Consider the following 17,026-nt stretch of genomic DNA (forward strand, 5'->3'; position numbering starts at 1 on the left):
ATATCACTTAGATGTAGAGCTGCAATGAACCGAACTGTTCATGAACAACTCGAGCTCGGCTCGAGCTCGTTCATTAAGCAAATGAGTCGAGCTCGAACCAATTTCTAGGCTCGTTTATTAAACAAACAGAAACTGAATAACGTTGGGCTCGGCTCGCATAGGCTCGTGAACATGGGCTCGAACAAGGATCGTATTAGGCTCGTTATATATATCAACAAAGGCCCATTTGTTCTTATTATATATTTAAAATGATTAGTCTAGGTTGGCCCAACTCACATTTTTCATTAATATGGCCCCCAAGAATTATAACTCACTAGCCCAAAAAAGATCCACCAAGAATTATAGTTGACTAGCCCAAAGAAGATCTACCATAGCCCAAATAAGATTTAATCTCACCCATTAAATTAAAATCCATCTCATCCGTTGATTTTGTAGATGTTATAAACCCTAAAACTAAGGTCACTATTCGTATCTGCCTCTTCCAACTCCCGTCGTCACTCTCTCTCACTCACTCACTCACTCACTCACTCACTCATCAACTCCACCGACAACCCCTCCACTAGCCACAACTCTCTCTCTCAGATCTGAATGCATCGTCTGTCCTCGCACGTTGTCACGATAATCAGCGGTGGTGCGTTTGGTGGCTTGCGACGAAGATCTCGGTAGTGGTGGTCAAGGCAGGCGGCAAAGATCTGAGTTGTGGTGGTGCGTTTGGTGGCACGCGACGAAGATCTCGGTAGTGGTGGTCAACGCGTGCGGCAAAGATCTGAGTTGTGGTGAGCTCTCTTTCTTTTTACAATTCCTGTTGTCGTGGTGCTACTAGGGTTCTGATTTCGTTTAGATGATTCTGGCTCTGATTTAGTGTTACAATATATATATATATATATATATATATATATATATATATATAATTTCTGTTCTGCAATCAAGGTTGTCGTTGTGAGATTATGCGTTTGTATATATATAATTTCTTTTGATATAGTTTGTGAGCAGCCAAATGTTTTGTTCTCCTTTTTGTTGTTATTATTATTATTTTTCCCATTTGTGTTATTTGTTTGGATATATGGATTTTTATCACTATTTTATTTAATTTTCTTTTCAGGCAGCTGTAACTGATGGATGCGACCGGTCTATTGGAAATCTTCTTTACACAGTAAGCTAATATGGAGTTAACGCGTTTATATAGAGTATAATCCCTACCTAAATAATTTTCCTCAAAAAAAAAATTAGTTGACATATTTTATCAACTGTGGTTTCCTCGCTAAAATTCTGGTGGCATCTCTAACTTTACTTTGCTTTATTATAATTTTTATTTTTTAAAATTTTTTTTTCCATCTTTAATTCTACAATTGTATATAGGTCTCTTCTTGTTGGAAGAAGAAAGCTCACCGAATCGAGTGAAATGAGTGGAATCGGAAAAGAGGTTGGTATATTCATTCCTTGGACATGTCTTCAATTTTTTCTGAAATTTACTTTAGTTTTTTTTTTTTTGTTTTGATGGGTTGTTCTACAATTTAATTCATGCATATTAAATGGGTTTGTCAATTAATTTGATGAATTTTGTAGCCATACCTGAAGATGTTAACTCACCAACTTCATCAACTTTTGCCTCTTCTTTATCACTTTTTTCTTCTTTAATTTCTCTTTCTACTTCATTCTCCTCCACTTTTTTAATTTCATCTTCAACACATACATTTCTTTACCTCTTCCTCATTGAGGAGTGGTAGGAAAGTGGACAATAAGGTAGAGGAACCTAGGAAAGATAGTGAACTGTACATGATTTGCCGAATTACTATCAACCAGTGGCTAATCAGCCGCCAGTTTTTAATCAGGTACCATTAGTAATATGAAAGATTGATTCTAGAGTGTTTGGTTTCTAAAGAGTTCTGAACTCTTTGAAACCAGCTTAAAGACTGATACTTGTTAAGCAAATTATGTAGATCTTATCTATATAAGAATGACGGTGGTTTCACTAGCAGGAGTACTAATGGTAAATATGTTTTTTTTCCCGATGAAATTTATAAGGCTTCGCTGAAAAGGGTAGAACTTTTGCTTGATTCTGTCCTTTTCTTGAAGGATGCCAAAGTATGATGCATGCTCAAGAGGAACACTTTCATGTCTTTTAGAAAACTTTTACTCTTTACACGTGCTAGTTGATATTTTACTGAAAAAGTGTATGTGTGTATATATTGGAAGCAATTCCTAGTGAAAGAAACAAAGCTTGTATATTGTCTTCATGCTAGTACGTGACACTAATGCTTTCCTTGTGCATGTTAGGTTGCAACAAAGTTTTCGGCAAATGCCCTTGTGCATCGCCCAGTGTTGCTATATATATTATATATATTGGCGATGTCAGATTTTTAGTTCTTACAGTAAATACTTTTAGTTCTTACAGTAAATACTCGTCATTTTCGTTGTTAATACAGATTTTTTCTTTTTTTTCTTCCTTTCTTTGACGATAAAATAACCTATGTGATGGATCTCGTGATATAAATGTAATGATCTTGCAATTGATTATTATTTTTTTGCATAACTAGTGCTATTGTAATGTCTAACGCAGGGGAAAGATTGTTTGTTCTTTGAGATTGAGGTGTGTCTCCAAGATGTGGCGCTCCATAATCGACGATCCACTTCTCATTCTCTCTCATAATAAACACTGTCATACTCGACCTGGTGGTGTTAGCCTCCTCATAAGGGATGAAGACTTAAATTCTGAGCTATACTGTGTAGATCCAGAGGGTGGATCAAACAACTTTTTACCTATTGACGGTGCCTTATTTGTACTTCAAATTTTTTGAATTTGAAGTCCATGCACAATATGTAAACGGCTAAATGGATGATCCGATGGGTAAAAAACTCTGTTCGGATGTTTGATGACATTTGGGAACAAAAACGCACAGCCATTCCACCGACGATGGGTAAAAAATCTGTTCGGATGTTTGATGACATTTGGGAACGATCAACACGTGAGTTTTGAGATTTATCCAAAACATTACTTAGGGTTTGATCCTTCTCCCGGGAACTACAACATTCTTGGTAAATGTCCTGTTACTTTTTATAGTGCCCCCTGCCTAGAAACGGTGACAAAAATAGTCGAGTACAATATTTTGACCATCTTCATAATCGCTTTTGAAGTTGGAGAAGAGAAGTTTCGATTCATACTACTCCCTACTGAATTTTCCAAACATTGTTTGCAGTCTTCTAATATCCAGATTGTGGTCACCTCGCGATCTATCAAAGCCAACTGTTTTCTCAATTCTATTAGATAATAGTTTCGATTCATACCACTCTGAGCATAGTCTTCTAATATCCTCACCTCACGATCTATCAAAGCCAACCGTTCTCTCAATTCTCAATTCTATTAGAAGACTATGCTCAGAGTGGTGTGAATCGAAACTATTATCTAATAGAATTGAGAGAACAGTTGGTTTTGATACAATCTGGATATTAAAAGACTATGCAAACAATGTTTGGAAAATTCAGTATTTCGTCTTTCCAGATCATTATGATGGAACACCATTTATTGATGAAGATGGTGAAAGGATACTAGTGAGACTACTAAATTCAAAATGTTCAAAGAATGATGATTGTGATTGGGTATATGATCCGGAATCGCTATCACCAAAATTGTTCTATTATAACCTGGAAAGTAAAAGATTGAGGATGGTCAATTCCTTATCAAACATACCAGATGAAGCATTCTACGCCAAACATGTGGAGAGCTTATTTCGATGTAAATTGTAGCTGAGAAAAAGGCAACTCTTCCTCTGATTTTTTATTTTTATTTTTATTTTTTCATAAGTAGAATTCTTTACAGTAGGATTGAATATTTGTTCAGTTCAGGAATTAGTATTGGAATTCTTAGATGCTCAAAGAGCTCTTATGTGCATTATTATTTGCTCATATTCTTATAGATTGGTAAACCAAGATTCTCAAATTCTACTCTTTATTGCATTAATGATTATTATGAAATTGTGACTAAATCTGTTTTAGTGTGATTATTATGATACATAACATGCTGTTCTAGGCGGCTCCCTCCGCTAGTAGAGTAGTGTTTTTAATTCCGGATCATTTCCAAATACAGTCTGCTTATCTGAACTGATGTCTCAAACCAAGTCCTTTTAGCATCTTTTGGATTTGAAGCTGAAATTCAAAATATGAATTCAAAAAATATATTATAATGATATGTTCTCATTTTCAAAAGCCACTAAGTACTTTCTCAAGATGCGGTTTCATTTCACATTTGGCTAAATTTCTTTCAATTGTTTGTGATTGATTTTGAGCCTCAATAATCATCTGTTTTCCTTATATTCTCACTTATAAGGGATTGACTAATACCTCTTTACACTTTTCTCAATTGATTTCTCTCTTTTCCTCGAAGAAAGTAGTAAATGATGATAATGAACTATGGTTGTTGATCTAGAATGTTTCAGTCCAATGCTTATAAGATTGTCAAGGGTGTTTTGTGTCAGCTTTTAGAATAGCTTCTCATAACCATCTCTAGTCTAAAGCAGGCTTGGAAACTTCCTACTGATCGATGACTACTAGGGCTTTCTTTATGGTGTTTAGGCCCTTCCCTGCTTGTACATAAACCTCTGTACAAAGCTTTCTTTCCCCCACTCCACACACACAAGTAATGCATGGATGGTTGTCACATGAACAGGTTTAGGGATTCAGGATTTCCATATGAGGTTGACTTAGTTGGCCGGGGTAAGGTTTTGCTTCCATACTTGGGGATTCAGGTGTTGGGCCCGATTTGCCTTTCCTTTCACTCTCCATGGAGGGAAAATCCCACTAGTAAAAATGAGCCATCTGGACAAAGAAATAGCCAATCCGCACTTGACAAACCTGATTTGCGTAGTCGGGATACGTAGGTTCGGTCAGACTTTTTTTTTCTTTTTCCGGATGATAGGTCAGACTAGTTTGATATTCAATTACTCTTTTGCTCTATTTTTGAGTGTTATCGGTGTAAGATATTGTTCGGTTCGTATAGGTGCAAACTACACTCACACATGCTGGTGGGCAATACCGTGAGCCCAACTGTCCATGAAGGTGGTGTTGGGATTTATATGCCCTGGCATAACAAATTTCTATCTGGATTATAGTGACATATGTTCCTGACATATCTGAAATATTTATGATTTATATAATTGGTGAATTCAATGTATTATATTTCGATTCATTATGAAATTGATAGTATCCCTGTAATTACAAGAAATATTTATATATATGTATGTGATGGCAATCAATGTATGATATATAAATAGTAATTATAAATTGTTCATAATCGGTAATTATGGATGGACTTATAATTAATTAAGACTAGAACTGGATCCGCGTTAGGTTGAGATATATTGCGAGAGCCGTCGTATGCAATTGCTCCCTATCACCGTCATGGCATTTGACTCTTAAGCATGAGAAAAGTATAGACTCTTTTATTAATTAATAATTACTTTGATTTGTTCGGCGGATTCTTCGGGATCCTTAGACCGACACTTTGGGTAGTTATGTAATTAATAGTTAGAGGGTTATATTTTTAATATTTGCATCATTGCTACTTGTATTTATTTTGTATTGATTATGGTTGATCACAAAGTAAATTCGAAGGCCTTCGTGTGTTTTTAGACAAAATGATTTATTATATATTTATTTATTTAAATTATTATTTTTGTCAAACAAATGTTTTATTGTGATCGAGCCAGAAATAATCAAAGGTACCAAAATAAATATATTAATTAAGTAGTCGGATTGATGGCTTTATTTATCCGATAACTAATTATGCATAGAGGAGTCAAAGTGCAATATTGACTTAGAGGTTATTTATTATTTAATTGGAGTTCAATTAATTTTTTTTAGTGGAGTAAAAATTAATTTATGAATTAATTGAATTGGGTCCATGGACCGGGCCAATTATTAATTCATTGTAGCCAATAAAAAATAGGCCCAATGGATTCTCACTCATAGCCCAATTTGATATTGGAATCATATTAGATTTGAGACATATGAATTAGAGATTGAGAATGATTTGTTGTTTCCTTTTCTTTATTTTTATGTTGCCTATAAATATACATGGTCTATGTATATTTTGGGGGTGATTTTTGGAAGAAGGAAAAAAGGAAGCTATTTTCTCTCTCTAGAAAATTAGGGTTTATGTTCTCATCTAATTGAGACTCCCACAAACCTAGTTTTCCAAGGTCATTCATGGAGGCTTATGAGTGATTCTTAAAGGCAAAACAATTACCAAGAAGATGGAGATTCAAGGAGAAGGCATCTTGCTAAGGGATCTACAATAAGTGAGAATTTTCACTTTAGAGGAGAGATCTAAGGTTTACTCAAACCTTGATGTAAGTATTCAATCTTTTAATTGAATGATACATCATATTTTAATTTTTGCATAAAACTTGTCTCTATGTAATAAATCAAGATCTATGAATTAAAATCCCTCGAAAAGTTTTTAAAACTAGCACGTTTCCCATCAGGTGGAATCCCATAAGAGAAGAGCTTGCTAGTCTTTGGCATTGTATTGGAAGTTCAGAAAATGTTGAAGTGATTGCATCTAAAGAAGAGATGTGAATGGTTTTCCTTGCATGAAGAACACAGAGGGCATAGGTTTGTTGAAGCAAGGTAGGACATACTAAGGGTGGGGTGTTTAAATTACCAAGGGCTGTCATCCAAAGGGTGAAGCTATGCTTGGGTATGTTGTGCTTGAACCATATTGTTGTAGTCCAAAATAGAGGAGGGAACTGTGAAATGATTTTAATGGTAGAGGAGTGTACGGGGAAGGAGCGGAGAGAGAGCCATAAGCAGGGTAGGGCTTGAGATTCCCAAAAGGCGAACTTTCAAATGTGAAACCCTTTATACTGCTGTGGTCAACATATATATTTCACATCGACAAAAAAACTTATAGGAATGCACAATTTTCATTAAAATGAGAATTGAAATATCTAGGACGCGTTCGGGAAGAGAAAACTTTAATACTTTAATAGCTTTGATTGATTGAAAATCCATTACAATTCTAATTAATATTTGTTTCTATTTTTATAGATGTTAAAAAGATAATATTTTATCACAAAATTACACTACCAAAATTATTACCTTTTTCTTTCTTCTCTTGCTTACAGCTCACAGTGGTAGTGGTTTAACTCTTTCTTCCCTCCTCTTTTGATCTTTTGTGTGCATGTATATATATAGCTAACCTTCCAGGGTGATTTACGAATGAAACAAAAATTAAATATAACTTATGTCAATAGATTGGAATTCTTAGATGCTCAAGGAGCTCTTATGTGCATTATTATTTGCTCACTCTCTTATAGATTGGTAAACCAAGATTCTCAATTTTTACTCTTTATTGCATTAATGATTATTATGAAATTGTAACTAAATCTGTTTTGGTGTGATTAATTTTGACAGATTATACCTAGATTTTGTTGCAGTGCGATTGTGAAGGTTGCAAGGTAGAATTTATGGTGGGATGGGTAGATTTGTGGAAGTTATGATACATTAGCATGCTGTTCTAGGCGTCTCCCTCCGTTCCGGAACATTTCCAAATACAGTCTGCTTATCTGAACTGAGTCTCAAACCAAGTCCTTTTACCATCTTTTGGATTTGAAGCTGAGATTCAAAAAATATATTATAATGTTCTCATTTTCAAAAGCCACTATGTACTTTCTCAAGATGCGATTTCATTTCACATTTGGCTAAATTTCTTTCAATTGTTTGTGATTGATTTTGAGCCTCCTCTTTACACTTTAATCAATTGATTCATCTCTTTTCCTCAAATAAAGTATTTGATGATGATAATGAACTATGTTTGTTGATCTTGAATGTTTCAGTCCAATACTACTTATAAGGATGTCAAGGGTGTTTTGTGTCTGCTTTCAGAATTAGCTTCTAATAACCATCGCTAGACTAAAGCAGGTTTGGAAACTTCCTACTGATCGATGACTACGAGGGCTTTCTTTATGGTCTTTAGGCCCTTCCCTACTTGTACATAAACCCTCCAACCTCCAACTTTCTGTACGTAGCTTTCCTTCCCCCACTCCACACGCTAGTAATGTATAGATGGTTGTCATTCGTTAACTGGGGTAAGGTTTTGCTTCCATACTTGGTGATTCAGGTGTTGGGTCCGATTTGCCTATCCTTTCACTCTCTGTGGAGGGAAAGCCCCACTAGTAAAAATGAGCCATCTGGATAGAGAAATAGCCAATCCGCACTTGACAAACCTGATTTTTTTACGTAGCCGGGATGACAATCCGAGGTTCGGTCATAATATTTTTTTTTGTTTGATTGATAGGTCAGATTATTAAAATGAGAATTAAAATATCTAGGACTGTTTGGAAAGAGAAAACTTTAATAAGTTTGATGGATTGAAAATCAATTACAATTCTAATTAATGTGTTTCTATTTTTATGGATGTTAAAAAGAAAATCTTTTATAACAAATTTTATTTTATTTTATTTTTCTTTTCTTGCAACAACCACCAAAAAAACAACAAAGAAACAAGCCCACTCTCACCCTCAACCAACAGCATCAACTGCCAAAAGCCTAGAGATGGAAAGCTGGGATTGAAAGAAGCACCAAATCCTCATCCATGTTAGCCCTTGATAGACCAGCTAAAGTATGAGCCATCTTATTACCATCCCTTCGAACATGTGCTAATGAAAACGAAGAACAAGCCTGCATCTCTTTCCGGACACCCGCAATAGCTTCCACCAGCACTTTAGCATCCGTCTCAAAGCAGTTGAAAGTTAAACGTCTTGGCCAATACACAGCACGATACAATCCCAAAAGCCTCAGCTGCCCTCACGGACAAGGAAGAAACCGGTTTAAAAATCACTCCCTGAAGAACAGAGCTATCAGATTTCCTAAAAACTGCCCCTCCACCTCCTAACAAAGCGGATTTGGAAAAACAAGATTACACTTTTACAATTATTACCTTTTTCTTTCTTCTCTTGCTTACAGCTCACAGTGGTAGTGGTTTGACTCTTTCTTCCCTCCTCTTTTGATCTTGTGTGTGCATGTATATATATATATATAGCTTACCTTCCTAGGTGATCTACGAATGAAAAAAATTAAATATAACTTATGTCAATAGATTCTTTCCTTCTTTTTCTTTTACGTGTGTGTGTGAAATTTCTTTTGTATAGTAATCCATGCACAATCTCCACACACAATTAAAGAAGAAGAATGTCTCCATTGTGGCTCGAACCTCATATCTCCATTAAAAAAATAGTTGGGGATTTGTACTACTGATTAGAATGATTAAAAAAAAAAAAGGAAAGAAAAAGAGAGAGAGAATACAAGAGAAAATGATACCAGACGGTTGGCTCGATCTCCCTCTCTCGTCGCTTCGCTCTCTCTCTCTCTCTCTCTCTTCGCTTCACTCTTGAAATAAGTCTCCAGAGAGGTATTGTCTATTGGCCGTATCAGACTATGGGTCTATGGGTCTCTTTCTTCTCCCTCTAAGATCGTGATTCTTTTCTGAGATATTATTTGAGAAGTGTTATTATGTTGCCTACTACAATATAGGATTATGTAACCTATTCGTCTGATGGTAGATGGTCACTGATAAATAATCCAATGGTATATAATTAATACACATGTATATAATATATATTAATATAAATAAATAAATATATATATATATAGTTTTAATTCGGATCGGATAATTATCGAATCGGATCAATAAAATCCATAGTTGATTTATTAAGCTAACAGGTTATTGGAATCAGATCGTAAACGGGTTCTCGGTTTTTTTTTTGGTTCAATTTATATCCGATTAATCGGATCGGATTTGGATTTGGAATCCGAATCCATTCGCAGGTCTAATTTTGTGTAACTTGAAATATACAAATTATTGAAAATCCCCTTAAGATGCATATTTTCAATATATCTTGAGTCTATATACCTACAGACTTTTATAATAAGATAAATGTTGTATTGGTTTTGACATCATCTCAATTTGATTCAGTTTTCGTCTATGACCATGATGATATATATTCCTTAATTAATTTGTTATTGATAATCCCTTAAAATGTGTGTGAATTCATGATGATGATGATATATATATATATATATATATATATATATATATATATATATATATATATATATATGTAACGACCCAAACCTGAGGGTCCGGATCATTATCTACGTTCTTAACCGAACTCGAGGTCATCTAAGGATAGTAAGATCATTTCCAATGTCAGAGAGTGATTAATACATCATTTTCAGGTCCATAGGGTCATTGTCATATAACTTGGGATTGGTCACAAGAGAAGAAGGGAACAAAACAGAAGAAGTCGAGGAACCGGTCGACGTGAATTGGGAAAAACCCATATCTAGATACTCATATTCCACATTTTGAAACTTCAGATCTGCATAAGTGACTTAATGAACATTTAATTTTCGATGGTTATTTTATTCCTCAAAAAGATGTTCTAATCAACCAAACTCGCGGAGAAAAAATCTTCAGCAAGTTTGGTTGCAAATTTGATTTTTTGCAATTAAAATTGACAAAAAGGTCAAAGCCATTAACTGCTTTCAATACACCACGAGGTCATTATCAGTGGACTGTAATGCTATTCGGTCTCAATACTGCACCTCAAATTTATCAAAGATGGATGGATAAGATCTTTAAAAACCTTAAAGATTTTGTCATATTGTACATCGACGATATTTTGGTTTTCTCTAAAACAAGAGAAGATCATAAAAAACATTTAAAACTACTTTGTGCAAAATTCCAAAAACATGGAGTTATTTTGTCACCAAATAAAATAGTAGTTAAACAAGAAACTATTGATTTCTTGGGATTAGTTTTAACCCAAAAAGGGTTAAAACTACATGATCACATTATTACAAAAATTCGTGATTTTCCTAATGATATTCAAGATAAAAAGCAATTACAAAGTTTTCTTGGAATCTTGAATTATAGTCAGACGTTTATTAAAGGTTTATCTCAAAAGGAAATTCCTTTAATAAAGAAGCTCTAGAAATATAAAACTTTTGACTGGACCGACGATAACAAAAGAATAGTTTAACAGATCAAAAAGATCTCGCGAACATTCCCGAAGTTTATTTTCCTCAAATAGGTGATAAACTTATTTTTGAAACTGACGCCTCAGATCTATGTTGGGGATATGTTCTAAAAGCTATTCCCAAAGAAAAGTGGGAAGAAGCTGATTTCACATACCACCAGATAAGAGCACGAAAGAAAAAGGAAAAAAGAAGAATTAATTTGTGGTTATAATTCTGGGAAATTTAAACCAAATGAATAAAATTATATTATTTATGAAAAAGAACTTTTGGCTATTAAATTAGTAGTAAAAGGATTTCATATATATCTTGCCCTAGAAGATTTTATTATCCGAATTGATAACCAAGAAGTGAAGGACTTCCATTTAAATAAAAAGAATTGTTTAGAAGGAAAAAGATTAAAATGGTATAATGTTATTGCCCAATATTCTTTGTCTATTGAACATATTAAAGGCATTAACAATTTCCTTGCAGGTTTTCAAAGCAGGAATTATGCAGAAATATCTAACAATATTCTCTCTTCTGCAGATGAGCGATCGAGGTAAACAGCCTCAAAAGGATGGTTGGATCACAATCGCTAAAAAGGCGAGTAAACAACCAGTTCAAATAACTTAGCCATTTAACAAATGGTTTGTAGTTTTTGCAGGATTTCATCCAGGAATCTATGCAAGCTGGAATGATTGTCATGCCCAAATAAAAAATTACAACAGGTCATGTTTCAAGGCATATGATACATTTATAATGTGGGTCAAGCCTCACAAAAAGGTTTTTTTCAAAAAAACCAAGGATCAAACAAATTCTATGATGAAATAAATGGTGCTTGGCAAATGCATCATCTCAATTGCAAAAAGAAATTCATGCAGCACCTGAGTGCTCTTACTTCTCTAATTGCTTAACAAAACGCAATGACAGAAGAGCTTAAACAGCTTTGCATTCAAATTTGTTTAACAATTGATTGGGAAAAAGATTTTTCTTTGACCCATATTAATTGGTTTTTAAAACTTGCAAACATTATTGGAGAATATAATTTTTTTAAAAATATTTTTTCAAAAATCAACAGAATCTGTCTTCTTGAAAAAGCAAGAGACATATTCACAACTGATCTTTTCAAAATTATCCTTCAAAAAATTGAAGATCATTTTGAAACAATTAAATAGTTCTATCTTGATAATCATGAAGCAATAAACCATTTCGACATGATTTATAAAGGAAAAACAATTCCAAAAATGACTCTTTTCATTATCCCTGGTTTTGAATGGTCAATATAACTTGCTGATTAGGGAGTAATTAACAAAATTACTTTCTCCTCACATTATTGTACTTCATGGAATGCTATTCCAGCAATGATCTATGATCTACAAAACAACATTCAAACGGAAATTCAATCGCAACATGACTTTTTGGATTTCAAGTTTTATCGGATGGCGCGAGAAAACAAAATTTTTCCAGCCATATCAGATCTGGTTTCTCAAAACCACTTAAGATCAAGAATTCGAACCGACACAAGTTTTGAATTCTTTCTTGATAGCAGAAAGGTTACGACCTTTAGACCTTGCTATCAACAACCTTATTCATTTGAAGGACAAGGCCTTACAGGTGATCTAAGACAACTCCATGGAACCACCTCTTTTCAAAGTCTGTGATGGAAGAAGAATTTTCGTCACACAGTTGCCTATAGACCATCAACTATATTCAACTGATCAGTTGAGAGAAACATATGATCTTTTGCAAGAGATTCGATGTCTCTCCTTGAAAGCCCCTACGGACATCGTCATGGCTACTGAATAATCAGACATTGATTGGGAATAGAGTTATGCTTAAAGTCCAGCCAACAGTCCTCCATTAGATGAGTATGAACTCCATAATCTCATTAATGCAATGTAAGGATGACATCATCTTCTTTCTAATCGACTACACAACAATCCAACATATGACAAGAAGAAATGTCATTATCTATAGTGAAAAGTAGAGACAAGATACTATTCATAAACAGTAAAAGCAGATGCCATTATATCCGGACACTATTCATGAACAGTACTTCTAACACAAAAGCAGAATCAAAAGGTAGCGTTTTCTATAGCAATGATTTTTAACATTCTTTCGAACTAATCTCAATAGGTAGCCTTTTCCTTAGTAAAGATTTTTAACATTCTTTTTATTTTTCATTTCTTTTCATGCTGAATTTATTTATTTATTTTCAAACACATGCTCTATTATTTTTTTTTTTCTAACAATAATCTTTATAGGTTTTATGAGCAATATGACCTAGTCAACTTCACAATAATTTTCAATTGATTTTCTCAAAGTTGGACTAGTAGTGCAAATGAAAAATATGAACTCAAGAGACTCACATCTAACAATAAATTAACATAGCAAATTGATCTTCACTAGTATAAATTAATCATCAAGAACTTCATTCATTAATTAATCATGTGTCCCAATTTGCATTCATAAAAATATAGTGAATTTAATAGAAACAAATATCACTCATATAAAACAAAGAAAAACATGTTCTTTCCATTCTCAATGAAAACAAAAAAAAAAAAAAACTCCCAAATTCTAAACTACAAGATATGGTCCATTGGAAATAAGATAAACATCGAAGCATAGTCCATGACCATAAAAATTTTTTAGGATTTACTCTGGAAGTTTTGCACCCAATGACATATTGGAAACAAATTTCATAACATCAATAGGCACATATAACATCAAATCCTCTTTCTTCACCCAGATTGTTTTCACTTTCAACTTTTGAAGAGATTTTTCAGGAACATAAAAAAAAGTCTTTTTCTTATGTGAATTCCTTTTAGCATGAGAATTTCTAGGGTTTTTCCAATTATTTTGCTTTCTAGAATGAAACATATTCTATACAAAGGAATTATGATTATGAAATCTAAAAAAAGAATATTTTCTCTTCTTATAACAATAGTGTTGACTATGTCCAGTTCTACCACAATAAGAATTAATAACAAAGCACTTTGGACACATTTTTAGCAAGCAAAGATCTAACAAAAGATTTAGGTTTAGAAACAGGCACATTCAAGTCCTTGGGTTTAACAAAAACACTTTTGACCCTTCTTACTTAAGAAGCCTCAATGAAACCTAATCCAGTTTTATCACATATTGATTTACCAACACTAATTATCTTATCAAGCTTAATCTATCTAGAAGTAAAAGCAATTAATTTCTCTTGTGACTTTTTCAATTCAAGATCAAGAAAATTAAATTTGGCAACAAGCTAGATGTTCTTTAGCAGAATTAGCTTAACTTACGTCGGTCTCAAGGGATTTTACCTTGCCATGAAGATTTTTAATTTCAGCTTTGTTCTCCTAAATAAGAAATTTTTGTTTTTGCTCATTCTCTTTCTTCCAGGAATCATTCTCATTCTTAAAGTCATTTTTCTCCTTTTTTAAAGCATCTATTTCTTTCTTCAAGGCATCTTTCTCATTTTTCAAAGCATCCTTCATGCTTTCTACTTCTTTTAACTTCTTAGTTTGTTCCTTGAAATCCTTGCTGAATAACTCATAATTGTTAAGATCTCCTACACAAAAAGAAGACTCATTAGTAGTATTATCATCAACATGAGTAACAAAAAAAATAGGAGCATCTTTCTTATTTTCTTATCTTTCAATTTAGAAGGATCTCCTTTACTACAATTTTTATTCTTTCTGTTTTTAAGGAAGCTTCTAAAACTTTTAGATAAGAGAGATATTTCATCATCACAATTTAACCCATCACATACAAAATCCAATTCACCCTTATTCATTGGATTTTCCATCATAAATTTTTTAAAACAAAAATAATTTTATTTTTTTAAAAACACATCCACAATAATCAAATCAATGTGTAGAGGATGAATCTGATACCAATTGTGAACTTGGTATGAGGTTTAAAAATGAACAAAACTTCCTCAAATAAGGAGCTACCTGCCCTAATATCAATTTTGAGTTGCACTATGCAGAATGGATGTGGAAGTTTGTATTTAAAATAACTAGAAGGGTGTTGAATAGGTTTTGCTTAATTACTCCTTTATCCAATTTTTGCTTAAATTAAATTTACTGAAATAAAAGTAAAATCAAACCCACAAAGTAAAAATAAAGTGTAAGTAAAGTAAATAAAGTTTGAGAGATAACGCCGGATTTTTGAGTGTGGAAACCCTAGTTAGAAGAAATCCGACTAACCGGGATGAAAACCACGTGGACTATGTCGTCAAGAGCAAAACGATCCACTATGTTTGAAGCAAATATAGCTCACTTTGGCTCAAGCTCACACCCTATTAATCTACCAAAAATTAATTGCTGACAATCCCTAACTTTGAAACTTCCCCGTCCAACAGCTCTTGATCTCAGGATTACTCTTGATTTCTGTAGAAGGATTGCTGGTAGATCTAACAACACTCCATAATGCTTTGACCCCTTCAAAGTGTGATCGCTCCACCCCTTTTCTTCAAATCAGATTTTCTGAAGTTGAATGAACAAAACCCTAGTTTTCTGAACAAAATCTTCTGAATCTTTAATATGCTTCAATATCGATCAGATAGATAACACCATTCATAAATCACTCTTGTGTTTGTGTGTGTGCTCTCAGAAATAAAATTAGAAAAATCAAGTATGATTTTCTAAACAAAAATATCCCTCAAAGACTCTCAAAAAATTTATGAAATTTTTGTTCCAAAAAGACATTCTAATTTAGGAGTAAAAGAGAGATTATATAGATGTTAGGAAGACCTAAAATACTTGGAACCCAAAACAATTTCGTGCATAAAAGGAAAACTAACCAAAAAGGAAACCAAGTTGGACTTAAATTGCAATTTCTAATTTGGTTTTAGCAAACTTGGACCAGTTGGCAGATCCTAAACCTTTTGGTTTTAGGGAATTGGACCATTTGGAAAAATTTGCAACCAGTCCAACTTTAGCAGTGCACTTTGTGAAGAAATATTTTTGAAAATATTTGCCTAAGTGCCTAACCCAAAAATCTTATCAAAGATGTACACTGTGTCCTCACATATTTACCTTTTTTAATATGTTGTTCTCATCAAATTGGAGTATGTTGACACGATCCCAATCTTCAATTCCACTTCCGAACTTGAGACTTTAATTTAAACATTAAAATTATAACTTGATCGGACACGTTTTGACAACAAAATTTACCAATTACAAAATTAATATCTCACACTGTATATATAGAATCAAACTTAAAAAGAATTGAAATAGTAATATCTTGAATATTTCAAAACCTAACAATAATGACAATTGATGAAAAATAAATAATAAATAATAAAAAACAAAGTAACAATTTTTTCAATTATATGTGCTCTAATCAAAATAAGCTCTCCACATGTTTGGTGAAGTGGACATTTAAATTGTTATATAGGCCAACAAGTATTTGTAAATTTGATAACTCGTTAGCCCTTCTAATTTTCATGAAATTTAAGTTGACTAAATTTTAGATTTTGCCGCTTTCACACTCCTACTCTTACACTCATTTTTAGTCCCGCTTTGTTTGACTTGGGGTTTGCCTTTATGTCCTGTTGTGCCTTTCTTGGATTTTCATGTACATTTTTTTTTCCCTCTATATACACAAGTGTACCATTCAACAAAAAACAAATATTGAAAACTGATACAATACTCGATCACTGATTCCTTTATCTTATATGAATTCTATTATATGAATCCTTTTTTTTTTCATTTATTCTTGTTATATAACATGTCTTTCGTTAGATTTAATGTTTTAAAAGCATTTTTACTAATTTTTCCTCCCATTAGTTTTGGTAGGCTGACAAATAATTCTTCCTCTTGTAACCGGTGCATCATTGAGTCTACGATGAAAATGGTCATACCACCTAAGTCTATTTTAATCAATTTTATCATTTATAAACACTATACCATGGGTGGAGCAAAAATTTCAAATCAGGGGCGCAGTGTAAAAAAAAAAACAAAAAAAGAACAATACTTGGGTCTAACTCAGGTTGGATGAACTTCATCCAATCTGC

General features: G+C 33.3%; 1 long non-coding RNA gene across 1 annotated transcript; it reads left to right on the top strand.

Annotated features, from left to right (window-relative positions):
- The first annotated feature begins 485 nt into the window (after positions 1-485).
- Positions 486-4,011, top strand: LOC132302688 (uncharacterized). Its single transcript, XR_009480898.1, has 4 exons — positions 486-776; positions 1,103-1,153; positions 1,360-1,423; positions 2,561-4,011. It is a non-coding gene; the product is annotated as an uncharacterized LOC132302688 (long non-coding RNA).
- The last annotated feature ends 13,015 nt before the right edge of the window (positions 4,012-17,026 follow it).

This window comes from Cornus florida, unplaced genomic scaffold (genome assembly GCF_030987335.1).
Source record: "Cornus florida cultivar Cherokee Brave unplaced genomic scaffold, ASM3098733v1 CherokeeBrave_3.0.0_Hap2_Chr04, whole genome shotgun sequence".
NCBI classification, from domain to species: Eukaryota; Viridiplantae; Streptophyta; class Magnoliopsida; order Cornales; family Cornaceae; genus Cornus; species Cornus florida.